This window comes from Equus quagga, chromosome 13, assembly GCF_021613505.1.
Source record: "Equus quagga isolate Etosha38 chromosome 13, UCLA_HA_Equagga_1.0, whole genome shotgun sequence".
Taxonomy (NCBI): domain Eukaryota; kingdom Metazoa; phylum Chordata; class Mammalia; order Perissodactyla; family Equidae; genus Equus; species Equus quagga.
The window spans coordinates 50,681,065-50,697,451 of NC_060279.1; the positions used below are offsets into that span (position 1 = coordinate 50,681,065).

Below are 16,387 nucleotides of genomic sequence, written 5' to 3' on the forward strand. Positions count from 1 at the left end.
CTCAAGTGGGAAGATATTCAAGGAATAAATTGTGGGCCAGGGTCACGTCCAATTACAACTCTCTGTTACCTCATTTGAGAGGAGCAAGCACTTCATGTTTGCCTTAAACTCTTTAAAAGTTAGTCAGAGAGCTTTCCTCTGTGGGCTTTTTCGAATCTCCTGTGGCCTCTTGGCTTCTGGTCAAGGTTTGGCCAAGTGAGCACTTTCTCCTCCCAGGACACCAGGCTTTGGGTGGCAGAGAGGCCTCCCAATCTGGCCTTGAGTCCAGCTCTGTGGTGGACTCTGCCAATCCTGATGGCTCAGGGGTCCCCTCTGTGCTGTTCTCTGTGGAGCACACGGTCTGAGCCATCACGGTCCTTGGCTCTTTGAATGACCAGCTATGGCTTCTGCCCTCTGGAAGGCTTGTGACTATGACACCGCCTGACTCTGGGCCCCGGGGGAATTCGCTCATAGAGCTCCTTGGAGTCCTCACAGGGTCCTTCGGGGACACAGTCTGTCCCAGAGCAGGAGTCCTGGGCAGGCCTTGGCACTCGGAGTTTGGGAGATGCCCACGGCCCGCTCAGGGAGGTCATCTACCACTCCTCATTTGGCAAAGATCCCTGAAGGCTGACGTGTGGGGTATAAAGTCAGATTGTTGCTTTCCTCCCACCTGGCCCAACTCCGTCTGCCAGCTGCCAACCAGCGCAGCCCCAGTTCCAGGTCTGTAATGGAAACACAGGAAGCACGGCCTTCAAAGAGGGAGCCCTGGTGTTGGTCAAGTGAGGTCTTTGAGGCCACCGCCCTGTGGCTCGGCCAGTAGCTGTACCATTGCGGAAACTGTATTGAGAGGGAGGCAAGGCGCCTTCAGCCGAGGAGCTGCCAGGAAGGCCCTCACAATGGAGACGAGAGGTACAATGAATTCACCGCCGAATGAGACGGATCTGCCCTGCTCCCAGCCTCACGGCAGCATCCCCAGGACGGATCTTGCAGTTGAGCAGCGGGCGATGAAACAGCCTGGCTCGTCCTCATTATTAGGACTTAGAGAAGAAGACTAAGGTTTGGAGCTCTTGGGGTCCACATTGGGCTGGATTTCTTTTCACAGGGAGGCGGAGGGTCTGGGGAGGTCGGCATCCTGTCTCTGGAGCTGCTAACCAGCAAGCTCAGAGCTCAGGGAGGGGCACACCGACGTTGGGGACTGGAGTTCGCCGTCTGACCCCCGCCCGGCCTTGAAGGTTAAGGAGCTGGTGACAACTGATGATTTCTCCAGGGCCTTTTGTTTGCAGATGGCTTTCTGGTGATTCTAGCTGATCGTTAGCAGATCGATACTTTTCTCAGGAGCCTCTGAAATCCCTGGCTGCTTGAGGGTTGAGCCTAGGCAGTTATTTCTAAGCAGCAATTGTGCCCAATGGTGGGGGAGCCTCCTCGCAATTTGTAGCTGCCATCTGACGGCCTACTGTGTGCCACACAGTGTGCTGCATGTTTTGTGAGTTTGTATCATTGTGTAGATGAGTCACCTGAGACTCAGAGGCGTTAAGTGTCTTGACCGCAACCTGAGAGTCAAACCGCCTGAGCTGGAATATTCTCTCTGCTTGGGAGCTTATCCAAAGCACTCAACCTTCCTCAGCCTCAGTTTCCTTTCCTGTTAAATGAGGTAACACAGGCTAAGTCCTTGGCCCTGTGCCTGGCACATGGTCAGCACTCAGTAAATGACAGCTGTGGTGCAGCCCGGGCCTGCCTGGCTTCAAAGTCCGTGTTCTCTTCATAATTTCACAGGTTCCTTGAGGCAGGAAGGAAGGAGTGCTGTCGGATTTTGAAAATGTGTATATTTTCTTGGAAGATGCGCTGACTGATGGTGTTTTTTCTGGTTGAATGTGATTGGGAGAGCCCCACAGGGCCCCGGTCTGGTCAGGATAGCACAGTAGTTGAGAGCCCGGGCTGCCTGGGCTCCAATCCCAGGATCATCACTCACTAGTTGTGTGACTGTGGGCAAGTTAGATAACCATTCTGTGCCTCCGAGGTAAAATGGAGATAATAATAGTCGTTACCTCCTGAGGTGCCCGAGAAGATGAAAGCAGTTAGCATATGCAGGTGCTCGAGGAACCAGCTACAGTATGAGCATCCTCAGGGCAGGGAGTGGAGGCGGGGCTGTTTCCTTTGCCAGATTCTTCACAGGTGAGGGTGAGTCCAGCGGGGACAAGCCCCTGCTGGAGAGCTACGTGTCAGACACAGAGAGGGAGCTTCTGATGCCTCCGGGCGTGAGAGGAGGGAGCCCCGAGGAAAGGAGACTGAAGGTCTTTCGAGGGAGGAGGAGGGGGCTGTGGTGTAGAGGGGAGCACCCGGTGGAGTCAGGAGATCCGGGTTCTTCTCCGGGTGCTGCTCCGAGCTAACTGGGGGCAGAGGGCCCTCCCGGGCACACACTCCCTGGGAACTGCTTCCCTCATCCAGAAAATGAGAAGCTTGGCTAAAGTCCATCCATTTATTTAGACATTTATTCAACCAATATTTACTGAGCAGCCATGTGCTGGGAGGCATTAGAGGAAAAGACGAGTGTCCGTCCTCTCGTGGGGTTTGTGTTTATGGATGGGAGGGGTGGCAGCAGGATGAGAAGGGCAGGTGGATCCAAGACAGAGCTGACGGTGGAGACGGCAGGATTTGGTGTAGGCTGACGTGGAGGCTGAGAGAAAGAAGGCCATCGAGGATGACCCTTCCATTTGGGGCCTGAATTCTTCTGATCTTACTAAGTTATGCTGCGGTAACAAACAACCCCAGAATCTCAGTAGCTCACAAAACAAAGTTTTACATCTCACTTAGGTCCCGTGTTCTACAGGTCACTGTGGGTGCTGGTGGAACCTGCTCCCCACGTCCTTTTCATTGCAGATCCAGCCTGAAGGAGCAGCCTCTCTTCTGGATAGACTGGAAAAAAGGAAGCGAATTGGCAGAAACAGGCAATGGCTCTCAAAGCTTCTGCCTGCTTCACACCCTCTCACGTGCTGTTGGCTACAGCAAGTCACGTGCCAAACCAGTGACAAGGGCAGAGAAGTACCCTCCTCCACGGGACACACTGCGGGTCTCAGGCAGTGAGCAGGACCGCAGGCCCCTCCCGCAGCAGAGGAGTGACTCTCTAGGAGCGTCACAAGACTCGCCGCCGGGCCTGGGCTACTGGCGAGTGCCGTTTATTGAGACGGCAGTCGGGGGTGGTGGGAGGAGGTAGGGAGCAGTGAGTTTTGGGGGACAACGTTGATAATTGTCTCTTTACCTCTAGTCATCTGAGTGCCCTGCAGGGGCCTCCATCCAGTGTGAATTATGAGTCAGATCTGGACCTGCCTGGGAGAGCACCTCGGAGACAGCGTGGAACTGTTCAGAGAAGACTACCCGTCTGTTCTAGCGACCAGAGGGCACCTGGGTTAACTGCCCCCAAGAAAAAGGCCGGCACCCCAAGCCCTTCTGCTTTTTTTTTTAAGGTATGCTTTTTGGTGAGGAAGATTGGCCCTGAGCTGACATCTGTTGCCAACCTTCCTCTCTCTTTTTTTTTTCCTCCCCAAAGCCCAGCACATAGTTGTATATCCTAGGTGAAGTCATTCTATTTCTTCTATGTGGGATGCCGCCACAGCATGGCTTGGTGAGGGGTGCTAGGTCCGAGCCCAGGATCCGAAGTGGTAAGCACCTGGCCGCTGAAGTGGAGCACAGGAACTTAACCCCTTGGCCATGGGGTGGCCTCGGCCCTTCTGCTTTGTTCAGCCACTCATTTCAGTCTGACCCCCGAGTTCTCCGGGTGAGCCAGGGCCCACTTTCTTCCCTCTCCTCGGCTCCAGGCTCCCCGTCTCCAGGGCTTGTGGGGAGGTCAAGCGCTGGTTCCCTGCCCTCTTTCTAAGAGATCAAAAGCTGGTTCTCTGGGTGAACAATGGCCCGGCCATCTGCGAGATGTTAACTGCATAATGGAATGTAACTCGAAGGGCTTTTAAAAACACGAGGAGAGATTTTATTGTAACTAATCGTGATGGATGGTGAGTGTGGCCACACTAGCAACATAAATCTCGATGCCAAGCCTCGGACTACAAAGCCAACTACCTCCTCAGTTCAGACAGCCTCGTCCGCAGCCACAGTCACCTCACACGGGAGAGGGCTGGGGACCTTGTCTGCACCAGGGGGGCAGGCGCCCTCCCTCACTGGGGCCCCTGCCCAGCCAGCTCCCGGCTCCTCCGCAGAGAAGTCACTCTGGCTGCCTCTGCTCGAGGGACGGGCTGCCCGGCGGCACCCGGCTCAGGCCCGTGAGTGGACAAGGAGGCGGGCTCACTGTGGAGGACAGGGTGGGGCTGCGGAAGCTCTGACTGCTGCCCCATTTAACCAGAGAGAAGACTGAGTCGAGGGCCGGGCGAGCTCTCCACAGGAAGTTCATGTGCAACAGCTGCTCCCGCTCCTCATGCTCACTCTTAGGGCCACCTCAGCTCCCGTGAATGGGGTCAAGGCTCTTCCTTCGTAAATTTATCTATGGATCAGGTCAAGGTTTTCTGGTCATTGGTGAAGGAGCAGGAACACTGGACTCAGAGGCAGAAGTTCTGGACTCAAGAGACGGCTCTATCACTCTGTGGCTCTGGGCAAGTCACTTAACCTCTCTGGGCCTTAGGTGTCTCATAGATAGTCTGTGGAATGTGTGTAGTAACCCCTGGGCTACCTAATTAAAAAGGTTAGTATAGGAGCAAATGAAATTACTTATGTCTCAAGGCATTTTAAGGTATATTATTTTTCATAGTAGAATTTATTATTAGAGTATATTATTTTTATTCAATTTGAATTTGGAAAACAACTCAAAAAGTATCCCTAGATATTTTTTTCCTAGAAAAACAAAAAAACAAAAAGAAAATGAGATAACTGGGTTGGCCTCACTTTCAAAATGGCAATATGGCCTACCTTCCCATTCCGGCCCCACCTCTGACTTTTTTTTTCCATCTCAGCATTTTGGAACCTAAGAATGAAGATGCTACATTTTTCACAAAAACACTGTGACAAATTCGTGCTTTGAAAAAATATTCCACGATGATGACTTTTCTGTGGGTCTTTACCACTGAATACTTTAGTTTATCTGCAGGACAAGGGGCCAGAGCCTGGGGCTACAGGGAGTACTGTGGGCCAGGAGGGGCACCGGGTGAACCTGCCCATCATCCGCAGTGGCTGGATTGTCCTCAGGAAGAGCCGGGCTCAAGGCCAGGTGGGCCCGGCCCGAGTGCTCCCTTGGCTGGCCCCCTGCCTCCTCGTCCTGAGCCTCCCCTTCTGATATCGGTGGTCCTCCCGGACCCCTTCTGTGTCCAGAGTCTTCTCAGCGTTCCTCCACGTGTGCGTTGAACGCAGGCTCTTTGTGCCTTGGACTAGTTTTCACTTCTATTTCTGCAGCCTCCAGAAGTACTGTAAAATTTGGGTTTATGGGGCTGGCCCGGTTGTGTAGTGGTCAGGGTCATGTGCTCCAGGGCTCAGTGGCCCACGGTTCACAGGTTCAGATCCTGGGCGTGGACCTAGCACTGCTTGTCAAGCACACCGTGGGCATCCCCTCCCCAACACATTGGGGTTCATTAGTTACATTCTTCTCAGTTTTCTAGGATAGGAAACCAATTGTTTCTTATTCTTAGATTTCTTCAAACATTTCCATGGAATTTTGGAAATGAGGAGAGAATTGTTGGGCTCTATTCTCCATCTTTATATATATATATATATATTTTTTTTTCCTTTTTCTTCCCAAAGCCCCCTGGTACATCGTTGTATTTTTTTTTTTAAGTTGTGGGTCCTTCTAGTTGTGGCATGTGGGATGCCGCCTCAACATGGCTTGATGAACGGTGCCATGTCCGCACCCGGGATCCGAAGCGGCAAAACCCTGGGCGGCCAAAGCAGAGCATGTGAGCTCAACCACTCAGCCGCAGGCCGGCCCTCGATCTCCATCTTAAAACCACCCTTCAGGAACCATATAATTCTTTTTGAATTTATTAAGGTCGTCCTTGGAAGCCAAAAGATAACTTTTGTAAATATTCTATGGAAAACTTAAAAGACTATGCTCTTCCTTTTTAGGGAATATAATATGTTTATATTAAATCAACCTTATTATATCATTCAAATTTTTTATATTGTTATTTAATACTTTTGAGTCCTTTTGTTTTACGATTATCTAACTAAATAGCATTTTTTAACTCCATCTTAGAATCTCTGAATTTAATAGAATTAACTCATTTATATGGTTTGGTTTTGACAGTTAATCTGTTTATACATTATGACAGCAATGTTTGGTTTTCTATTATTCTGTTTTGTTCTTTAGTCTTATTTGATTTCCCATCCCCCCTTTTTTTTAAAAAAAATACAGATTACGTTTAATTTCTTCCTTTTATTAAAAAAGTAATTTAGAAGGAAATACCCCATTTTTGTTCTGATAGTGGCAACCTTTACGTTTTTTAAATACATCTTTGATCATTTTCTCTGTCACTGTAAATCGGTATCTATCCAACATTCCCATGTGTATAATGGAAAATGTCTTGAATTTGTCTTTTACCTCATTAAATTGATTTTCTGCAGTATCCAACCTGCTGTTCAGATGATGGTCTTTAATTAATCAATTGTATTTTCTCTCCATTCACTCTTCTCTTATCTCAGAGTGTTTCATCCTCATCCCGCTTGCTCTAGTTTCTGGATTCAATGTCCTCTTGCATATTGTTGCAAAGACAAATCAGAAATTTCCTGAAGCTGCCTATTGCTTGCAGTAAGTCTCTATGGCAAGGAGCGGTTGCCACTGCCCTTCGGGTGGCCTCTTTGCCCAGGCCTGTGGGGGCTGCTCCGCGTACAGAGCCCTCTCTGCCCATTCAGCAGGAGGCCGCCACTTCCCGCCGTCCGCCCTCCATGCGAGGACAGTTCTGAGGGCTTTTGTCAAGGTTTCCTCCACTTACTTCCTGGGAAGGCTGCTCTGAAATGGGAAGAGGGACGGAGAACTGGTCCCCTGGGCCCCTGCCACGTGTCTCCGGGTCATCCTTATGAAGAGCACTGACATTTGACTGACAAGATGGCAACAACCAGTTCTTTACTAGCTCTCTGTTGCCTTGTGCGAGAAACAAAATAAAGCCATAGAACGTCACTCGGTCGCTGTTGGACCTGTCCCTACACCATGGGTATTGTCTGATCTCATGCAGAAATAATAACAGGTTTCTTTCAGTGACAACTTTGATGTTTTTTCAAAAATACATCAGTTGCTGCAGCAACTCCAGTTCCTGCAGTTGACTCCTTAGCAACAATCATGGCTGTACACAAAGATGCAGGCCGAGATGCTGAGTACATAGTCTTACCTTAACACACAACTGGAAGGAGCCCAGAGGCCCTAAAATAAAGGACTGGTTGATTGACTAAAGCTGGGTGATGCAGCCCTTAAAAATAATGCAGGAACCTACAACTAGAATATACAACTGTATACTGGGGGGCTTTGGGGAGAGGAAAGAAAAAAAAAAAGAAGATTGGCAACAGATGTTAGCTCAGGTGCCAATCTTTAAAAAAAAATAAAGCAGGCATATTTAATGATATGGTAATATTTTCATTTTCATTGTTTAACAAGTAAAAAGTCACAAAACCTTGTTTGGTCTCATTTTTGTAACTAGAGTGTGTGTGTGTGTGTATATGTGTGTGTAAGGGGGAGAAAGACAGACAGAGAGGAGAGAGAAACAACTGAACAACACACCAATATGTTAATCTCTGGGTGAGGTAATTAAAGAGATTTCAACATTTTTATTCTTTGTGCTTTCCTGAATTTACCTGCGTTCTCTTCAATGCACACGTAGCACTTTTGTATTAAGTGAGAAAAGACATTTTAAAAACTCGGTTCATTGGAGGATTTTGGGAACTCTTACAGATGTCATCTCCATTTCAGATGATTTTGCTATTATCTTGCTGTTTTTCCTCTAAAAGAACAAAGTGAATAGAGCTGGATATTCTGGAAATACTGTTAATGAGAAATGATATTGGTATTCATCAATATAATTCTGTTGTACTGGAAGGTTCTGAAATAACTTCTGAGTTATCAAAAAAAGATATAATTCACTTCCTGTGTATGTGCGTTTAAATTTTGCTTATCTTCTCTGAAAGCTGGTGAGCCAATAGACATATGCCGTTCAAAAACTCATGGAACTCGAACTAGACGGTCTTCGGGGCAGTGGTGAGCTGGAGGTGGTTTGAGGGGCTCGAGGCATCTGTCCCCAGCTGTGCATGCAGTGCCGTCAAGTCAGTAGCTGGGAATCAGTTGTGGTGGGAGTATTTACACCATGGGAATGGGCAAACACTACGAATCAGGGCTTCTGCCTCCCAGAGCTGGTTATCAGAACACCATGACTTCAGGGACGATCTAAGCCATGAAGGAACTGGAGCTGGGAGAAGTGGAGTGATCTGCCCAAGGTCTCATGACGGCTTGAGGACAGAGCTGGCCTGACAGCCGGCCCGGATTCCCTCCAGCTTCCCACGGTGCCATGAGGGCTCTGTGAAAAACAGCACTTCAGTGTCGGCCGGAGCTGGAGAGCAGTGTGTTCATTTCATTTAGGAGCAGGGAAAACCTCGCTCCTAGAGTCTAAAGAAAAATGAGCAGGGTGCCCATAACCATCATTTTACTTTATGTGGATTCACAGACAGACTTAGAGTGATAACTAAAGACAATTAACCTACATGTGAAACTGAACATTGATCAGACAATTGTAAAAAAGACCACCCAGCTTAAATCCCTGTATTAGACATTACGATATTCTTAGTATTTGTGCAATGATTTGTTAATTAAATTGCTGCTAAAACAATATTTATTTTTCCCTTTAAAATCAGCTGAATATCAATCTACGATCAATACTGTGTCGCCTGGAGGCATCCCCTGCTTCAAATTTGCTTCACAAATCTGCTGCAGGTAATTTACACCCAGTCAATAAGACATGTTTCAAAAGCCACTTTTCCCTCCCAACAGGCAACCCTGGTCTCATTTACGATTGGATAAGAACTGGCAAACTATACACACCTGAGTTAAATCTAATTTGTAATAGGATCTTTTTTTCTTTTTAAGCAGCAGTGAAAGATTTGATTTCCTCTGTTCCGTATGCAAGTAATCTTGGGCTATTTCTGGGCCAGTAACTGGAAAACATAAATTGCTTTTGTTTCCCTTTCAGGCATAATTTTTGGTGGTTGTGATTTGGGAGAGAGGGGATCTTCAGGGGCAGTGAACATCGGAATTGCTGTCTCCAGTACACATCCACAAAACCCACGGTAATCATTTGAGAGGTGTTGTTATTATTTGGGTTTATTTTTTAAGGAAAGGAATTTTTTATTCCGAGACAAATCCTTTCCCTGTTCCTTATATTTTGGGGGAGGCAAACGCAGAGCAAGAACTGTCAAATTTTGGCTGAACCCAAGACTTACAAATTAATCCCAGGGCTTGAAATTGCAACACAGGTTGAAATCTACAATTAGTGTTAGAAACTGCAATTAACTTATTAGAAAGCCCCGTGCAGTCTGGGTCCATATTCCGCCACGGGTGATTCCATCAGTAGAAACGTTTTCGGGGAAGTGGGTCTCTTAGCTCCCTCTCTTCCATTTCATTCCGCCAGCTGCCAATTTGATTGGTTAAGTAGTTTAGACTGCACAATTCTCTCTTTTTCTTTTGGATTGATGTGTTTATTACTTTTTGTGACAGTGGCTCCCAAGGCAGAGGTTCAATAAAGAAAAAAGAAAAATCTGATACAGACCCAAGTCAAGAGAGAAGCGGTGAAGATTGCAGAAAATTGGGAAAGTTATCATAAGCATGGAGCTGTTATTGGCGATTTTGCTTCCAGCGTTTGTAGCCTTGTGTTATTTACTCTTCCGCAGACGGAAACCTAGCAGGGAATTATTGAAAGCTGAGTTTCCTGAGTTTTAAATTGCTCTGGTTTTGTGCACATCAAAGGGTGAACTAAATTGAAGCCCTGAGAAATGGGAGCTGTTCTGTCTCTCTGTCTCTCTGTCTCTCTGTCTCTCTGTCTTTCTCTCTCTTTGTTTCCAGAGTGAGAAGAATGGACTTAGCTTCTTGATAAGGAAGTGATGTTTATTTGGTGGCATCAGGGAGCAGAGTCAGGCTTGGGCACAACTGAACTCATCTTCAGTGTCCTTTGGGGCCCCAACTCCTCACCTCCGCCCGCCTTGAAGGCTCTGCGAGGCCCCAGTGCTCTGTTCCACGGCTCCCTCTCCTTCCTCACCCTTCTCCACTCCGTGTCTGTTCCCTGATCCCCATGAAGATTTACCTGCTGTAGACATCTGCTGTTCTGCTGGGGACCAGGTGACAAATTCATGCAAATCAACTTGCTCCGAAACACTCCTTCGTTCTTTCTCCACCCTGATGTTACCAAAGCATGTGACTCAGGTACCTTCTAGAAACAGTGGCTTCAATCAGCATTTCCCTCCAATGGGCTTTGAGGACCTCCAGGGTCCCAAACTTCCAGGTTTCCCGTCTATGCAACTGCTTGTCAAGTCACCCCAAAGGCCATTTTCCTCAGGTTTGTACCCTTCCCTTCCCCTGCAATCTTCTTCAGCACGGCGTATGAAGCTCTTCATCTATAAAGCGACCCCACCAGGGAACAAGAGTATTGCAACCTGGTAGTTAACAGCTTTTGGGAATATTGGACCCAAATATTATGTTTGCAGAGAGGTCCCCACTAAGGCCCGTCAGTTCACCAAAGCTCTGAGAAGGCCAGAACTAAGAAAACTCACTTAATTTTGGCTTTCGTCTGGTGTTTCCCAAATTTCTCTGGCTGCTTCAACGATCATTCCACATAGATTTATTGAATATACTACGTAGCAGACCTCATGCTCGGATCTGGGAAAATGACGTATACAAGAAAACATAGTCTCTGTCCCTTCCCCAAACTCTTCCTTACCCCCAAGATGTTCATGTGAACCCAGTGTTCCACGGAGCACACTTTGCAAAACGTTTCCTTAAATCAAAGGCGTGGCTTTCATGGTGGAATTCTGAGGCACAGTGGATATTCTGGGCGAAGAGGGCCTTTCATGGCTCTGAAAATACACCATCCAGAGGGCAGCTTCCTTGGCTCGCTTGGTGTCCTCCCTGAGAGCAGATGGCGCTTGCAATGGGAGAATTTAAAGCGCTGGTGGTGCGGCTTGTAGAATGCCAGAGCTTACTTTTCTAACTGTTGTTCTCTGGCTTCTCCATCGAATCCTTCAGAAGGGATGGGAGACGAGAACCAGACTGGCAGGCTGGACAGTCGTGTGCTGACATTATTGCTCACATTCTCTCTCAGGGAGCTGAGACACGCACAGCCCAGTGGGATCGATCTGGCTTCATCTGGGTGTTTATCACAGGCTGGAAAGAGGCCTTGGAAATTCAGAGCAGAGACTGGTGGTTTTGCTCCTGAGAACACACAATAATTTGAAATTCAGCTTCAGGAAAGAGGTCAAAATGCAACAAACCATGGGGGCTCTCAATGTTCCCACCATTCCTAATTGGCAGATTAAAATCACAAGTCAATCCCGTTACTTCTCTTTCTGTCCAAAGAGGCTTTGTAGTTAGAGAAAGGTGATCCCTGAGAAGGTAAGTATGTGGCATGTGCACACAGATAAAATATGAAACGCGGCTACGAAATAACAAGAATGATGGTTACTCGACAATCATGCCCCTCAAAGATAATTCACACATCGTTGCCCCCTTACTGTGGAGGCTCATTGCCACAAGTCTCTGTGGAGCCCCGTCTGCTTTGAGCAGCACGTGGGGTGCTGACAGGGGCATAAGAGCTGTGTGAAGACAGACCCTCCTTGTTAATAGGAAGCTTAGTGTCTAGCCTGGGAGAGTATTATGGGCTGAATTCTGTCCTCCCAAAATTCCTGTGTTGAAGTCCTAACCCCTGGGACTCCAGAATGTGACAGTATTTGGAGGCAGGGTCTTCAAAGAGGTAACTAAGCTAGAATGAGGTCTTTAGGGTGGGCCCTAATCTAGTCTGACTGGTGTCCTTTTAAAGAAGAAATTTAGGTCAGTGAAGGATCACAAGACAGCTGGGCAAAAACTTGCTCTAAAAGCCATTGACTGGGTAGCTTTTGGGGAGATCAAACCCTGAAACCAGAAGCAATTGCCAACTCCCTGAAATCCTGGAATGAGAGGCTCACCTCCAGGTTGGCTACTCTGCCTGACTCCACCCGCTATCGATGGCCATGCTACAAGGCCAGCGTGGTGGAGGCGGGCTTGGTAGATGACTTTGAGAAGAAGTTTAATGCCCCGAAGATGCCTGTGCAGGGGATGACTGTCCAGGTGGATGCTGAAGAAAAAGAAGATGTGAAAAGCTGTGCTGAGTTTTTGTGTCTCTCCAAGGCCAGGATTGAGGAATACGAGAAGGAGCTGGAGAAGATGAAGAACACAATTCCATTTGATCAGATGACCATTGAGGACTTGAAAGAAGTCTTCCCAGAAACCAAATTAGACAAGGAGTATCCTTATTGACCTCACAAGCCAATTGGGAATTTATAACCGTGAGTTGGGGAGAAAGCTCTGGCCCTCATATTATAAACTCTGGACATTAAAAATAATTATATAGTGCTAAAAAAACACGAAATTTAGATACTAGACGTGTGCACACAGGAAAAAGACCAAGTGAGGATACGGAGAAGGCGGTCATGTGCAAACCCAGGAGAGAGGCCTCTGAAGAAACCAACCCTGCTGACACCTTGGCCTCAGACTTTGAGCCTCCAGAACTGGGAGGAAATAGATCTCTACTGTGTAAGCTGCCCAGTCTGTGGGCCTTTGTCACAGCAGCCCCAGCAAACTCTACAGAAGGGAAGCTGGATTCAGGAGCAGAAAACAATGATAATTAAATGTCAAACCATTGCTGGAGAAAGTCAATGTGTGGACCACAAGGAAAGAGAGAGAAGAAGCGGAGTGGGCTTGAGCGAATGTCAGGAGTGGGGTTGGGCTTTCCCTGACTCCCTCAAGAGCCCCCGTGCGTCTGGTGATCCCTATTCTCCGTTGAGACACACTGGCTGAGAGACCAGCCTGGGGAGCTGGAGGCAGAAGCGTGTGGGTATCACGGTTGATTTCCTGAGTGGTAACGTGGGTCCGGCTGATCCTACACTCCTGCCCTGTTATCAGATGAAAAGTGAGTTTTTGAACTTTCCAGTAGCACCACCTGTCAATATGTTCAGTTATTTGCAACCTCCACTTTTGGCTACTTTCTGCTTAGAAAGCTGGGTGCTGGTTTCCGCAGAGATGAAATGATGGGAGGGAGATGTGCAGACTCTCAGGTACTCATTTCAAAAAAAAAACTTTTAAAAATTGAGAAACTGCCACACGACCAGATGATCAACAGAGAGTCTGGAGATAAAATGGGGGTTTGGTGGGGGCTAGGAAGAAATACTCTAAACAGCGCTGGAGAATGACCATTTTTTTAAAACAAACCTCCCTTGGATGTCTGCATCATATAAATCTAATAAGACAGAGTGAAAAATATTGGATTTATTTTTACAAGTTAGCTATGACCTTCCGACCTTCTGAATGGATTCACCTCGCACGGTTCCTCTTAGGGGCCTCAGGGTGACGACTAACTCATAAAAATAAATCCAATATTTTCCCCTTAGCCATGTCATAGCCAGTGTAGGAATTCAGACGATGGGGCAAGGGAGGCGGGTTTTCATTTCGTTTGACCTCGCATTATGAGAGGTGCTGAGCCCTCAGCCCTGGCGGGGCCTCCAGCTTCCTGCCTCCCCATAACCTGTGTACAAAGGAAGGAAAACAAGGCACTCGTGCTGGGGCCAAGCCCGGGGCAGGGCACTGTGAAGACATGGTGGCCAGGCAAGGGGGCCTGGGGCACCTAGAGAGAGACACACGCTCCTGGCCTGAGGGAGAGGGGATCCCTTCCGCTTGTCTGCGGGGTGGGTGGGTGGGTTGGTAAGTGGTCTGCTGTTCCTCAGTGAGGGGGTAAATCCCTCCTTTGAAGAAGGGTCTTCTTCCCTGCGAGGGATTCAGCCTCAGAGGAGCAGTCTAGGTGGGGCCTTCATTAGGCCGGAAATGCCACCTGGATCAGAGCCTCGACCTTCGTTACTTCCAGGGACGTCGTTCATTAAACAAACACATCCTGATGACCTACTGCGTGCCAGGCATGTGATGGCACCGAGGATCAGGGCGAACAAAACGAGACACTGCACCTGTCTCCGTGCGGCCTGTGGGCTAATGCAAGGTTCAGACAATCCCCACATAAACGTAGCAATCCATGTGTAAACACAAACTAAGGCAAGTCACCCAGAGAGGACACTGGAGCCCTATGGAAGCCAGTAATGGCAGGACCCTGACTGCAGGTGGGAAGAGGGACAGTCCCCAGGGACTTCCTTGAGGAAGAGATGAGCTGAGAGAGGATGGGGAGCTCATGGGCTGTGGGAGGGGTGGAGGAGGAGGGACCAGCCTCCGTGAGGCAGGCCGCTTCCCTGAGGATGGCTCTGAGACCGGCAGTGCGTTTGGGATTACCAGGAAGGAAGGGCTGGGAGAGAGGAAGGGAGCAGCACTGGGCAGAGGGAGAAGCTGGGCTGCGGTGCAGGGTCAGTGAAGGCCTCAGCCAAGCCCCAGGAGCTGTGAGGCTGTGAGGCTGGGATGGCCCCCCAGACTAGTCCTGAGTGGGATGAGGGTCCTGGGTCTATACACCCCATGCAGCTACTAGTCACTGAGTGCAGGCCATTCTGGGGAGGGTGTGGGGCCTTGAGCAAGATAGCTTTCTTCAGCTGAGGCTGTTCTTGAAGAGGGTTGACAGCTGAGCTGTCTGCCACCAGCACTGCCAGTGGCTGGGGGAATCCGCCTCTCAGTCCTGAAGAGGGATCTGGTCGCACGTCACAGCATCCACTACGATGTACTAAGGTCTTGCCCCAGGAAGGAGCATGGGGCTTTCTAGCAACTGAAAGGAGGCCCCTGGGGCAGAGACTGGAAGGGGCCTGGAGTAAGGTGGGACTGGGATGAGCACGTCCGAAGGTCCCTCATGATGTGAGCTTCAGAAGACCGGACAGGAGCCCCACAGCACCTGGCTGCCCATATGGTTGGAGAGCCCATGCTATCGACAGGTACTGGTTGGGTTCCGTCTGTGCGCTGAACGGGAGGGAAGAGAAGAGAATAGAGCCCAGGCTTCAAGCAGCTTGCACACTCATGGGGCTGACAAGACGCACACACTCACACGCATAAGCTGATAAAGCGTTCAGAATTGGATAAATTGTTGTCTGCACTTGCCGGCTCCAGTTGCTCCCCTCTCGTTCCTCTTCCATGCATTCCGGTCGGGCCAATGCACTGAACCTGCTCTCAATGAAGACCCGATGACCTTCATGCAGCTCAATGCGATCCTCAGTCCTCAACTTCCGTGGCCTATCGTGTGTCACTGGACATACTGGACCAGTTCCTCCTCTACAGCACGCCTGTCTCGTTGGCTTCCAGGGCCCCACACTCCTGCTTCTCTTCCTACCTCCTGGGCCATTCCTCCTCAGCGTCCTTCACTGGCTCCCCTTCTCCCCAGCCTCTTTGTGGTTCCCCCCGGGCCCCTTCTCTGCTCCATCCTCCCATCCCTGTGTGATCGTTTCCTGTGGCTTTGAATACCATCTATGTGCTGATGGTATTCTACTTGTATCTTCTGCCCAAACCTCTCTCCAGACTCCAGATCCGTATATCTGATCGCCTACTCAACATCACCCTCTAGATGGCCAATAAACCGTAACCTGCCCCAAACAGAGCTCCCGGTCAGCACGCTGACAAACCCGCTTCTCCCTCAGCCTTCCCCGTCTCCAGCGATGACAGCGCCATCCTCTGGTTCCTTAGGTCATAAACCTTAGAGTAATCTTTGATTTCTTTCTTTCTTTCTCTCCCCACTTCCAACTCATCAGCAAATCATGTTGGTTCTGCACTGAAAATATATTCAGCAACAATCGCTTTTCACCGTCTCCCCTGTGACCGTCCTCATCTGAGCCTCGGGCCTCTCTGGCCTTGATAGCTACTGTGACTATGTAGCCTTCTAAGGGGTCTTCCCGCTTCTCCCCTTGCCCCCTCCCATGGTCTGTTCTTAACACATAAGCCTAGTCGTGGTTCTCTGCTCAAACCCGACAATGGCTCCTTGTTTTGCTCAGATTAAAAGCTGAAGTTGTACAGTGGCCTGCGAGGCCCAGTGCGACTGTCCCCATTTCCTCTCTGAACTCTTCTACCATTCTCCCCATCACTCATTCTGCTCCTACCACAAGGGCCTCCTCCTGTTCCCCAGAACACCAGGCTCACTGCTACCTCAGGGCCTTTGCACCTCTGTTCTCTCTGTCTGGCTCTCTCTTGACCCTCATTGCCTCTTGGATGATGCTTGTGTGTTCTTCAAGACTTTATTCCAGTGCCACTCTGCCCATGAGGCTCACTCTGACCCCCATACGTAATACT

The 16,387-nt window shown here is 49.1% G+C and overlaps 1 pseudogene; it reads left to right on the top strand.

Moving 5' to 3' along the window:
* Positions 1-3,976: 3,976 nt before the first annotated feature.
* LOC124250196 (ATP synthase subunit d, mitochondrial-like) lies at positions 3,977-12,475 on the top strand (annotated as a pseudogene).
* The last annotated feature ends 3,912 nt before the right edge of the window (positions 12,476-16,387 follow it).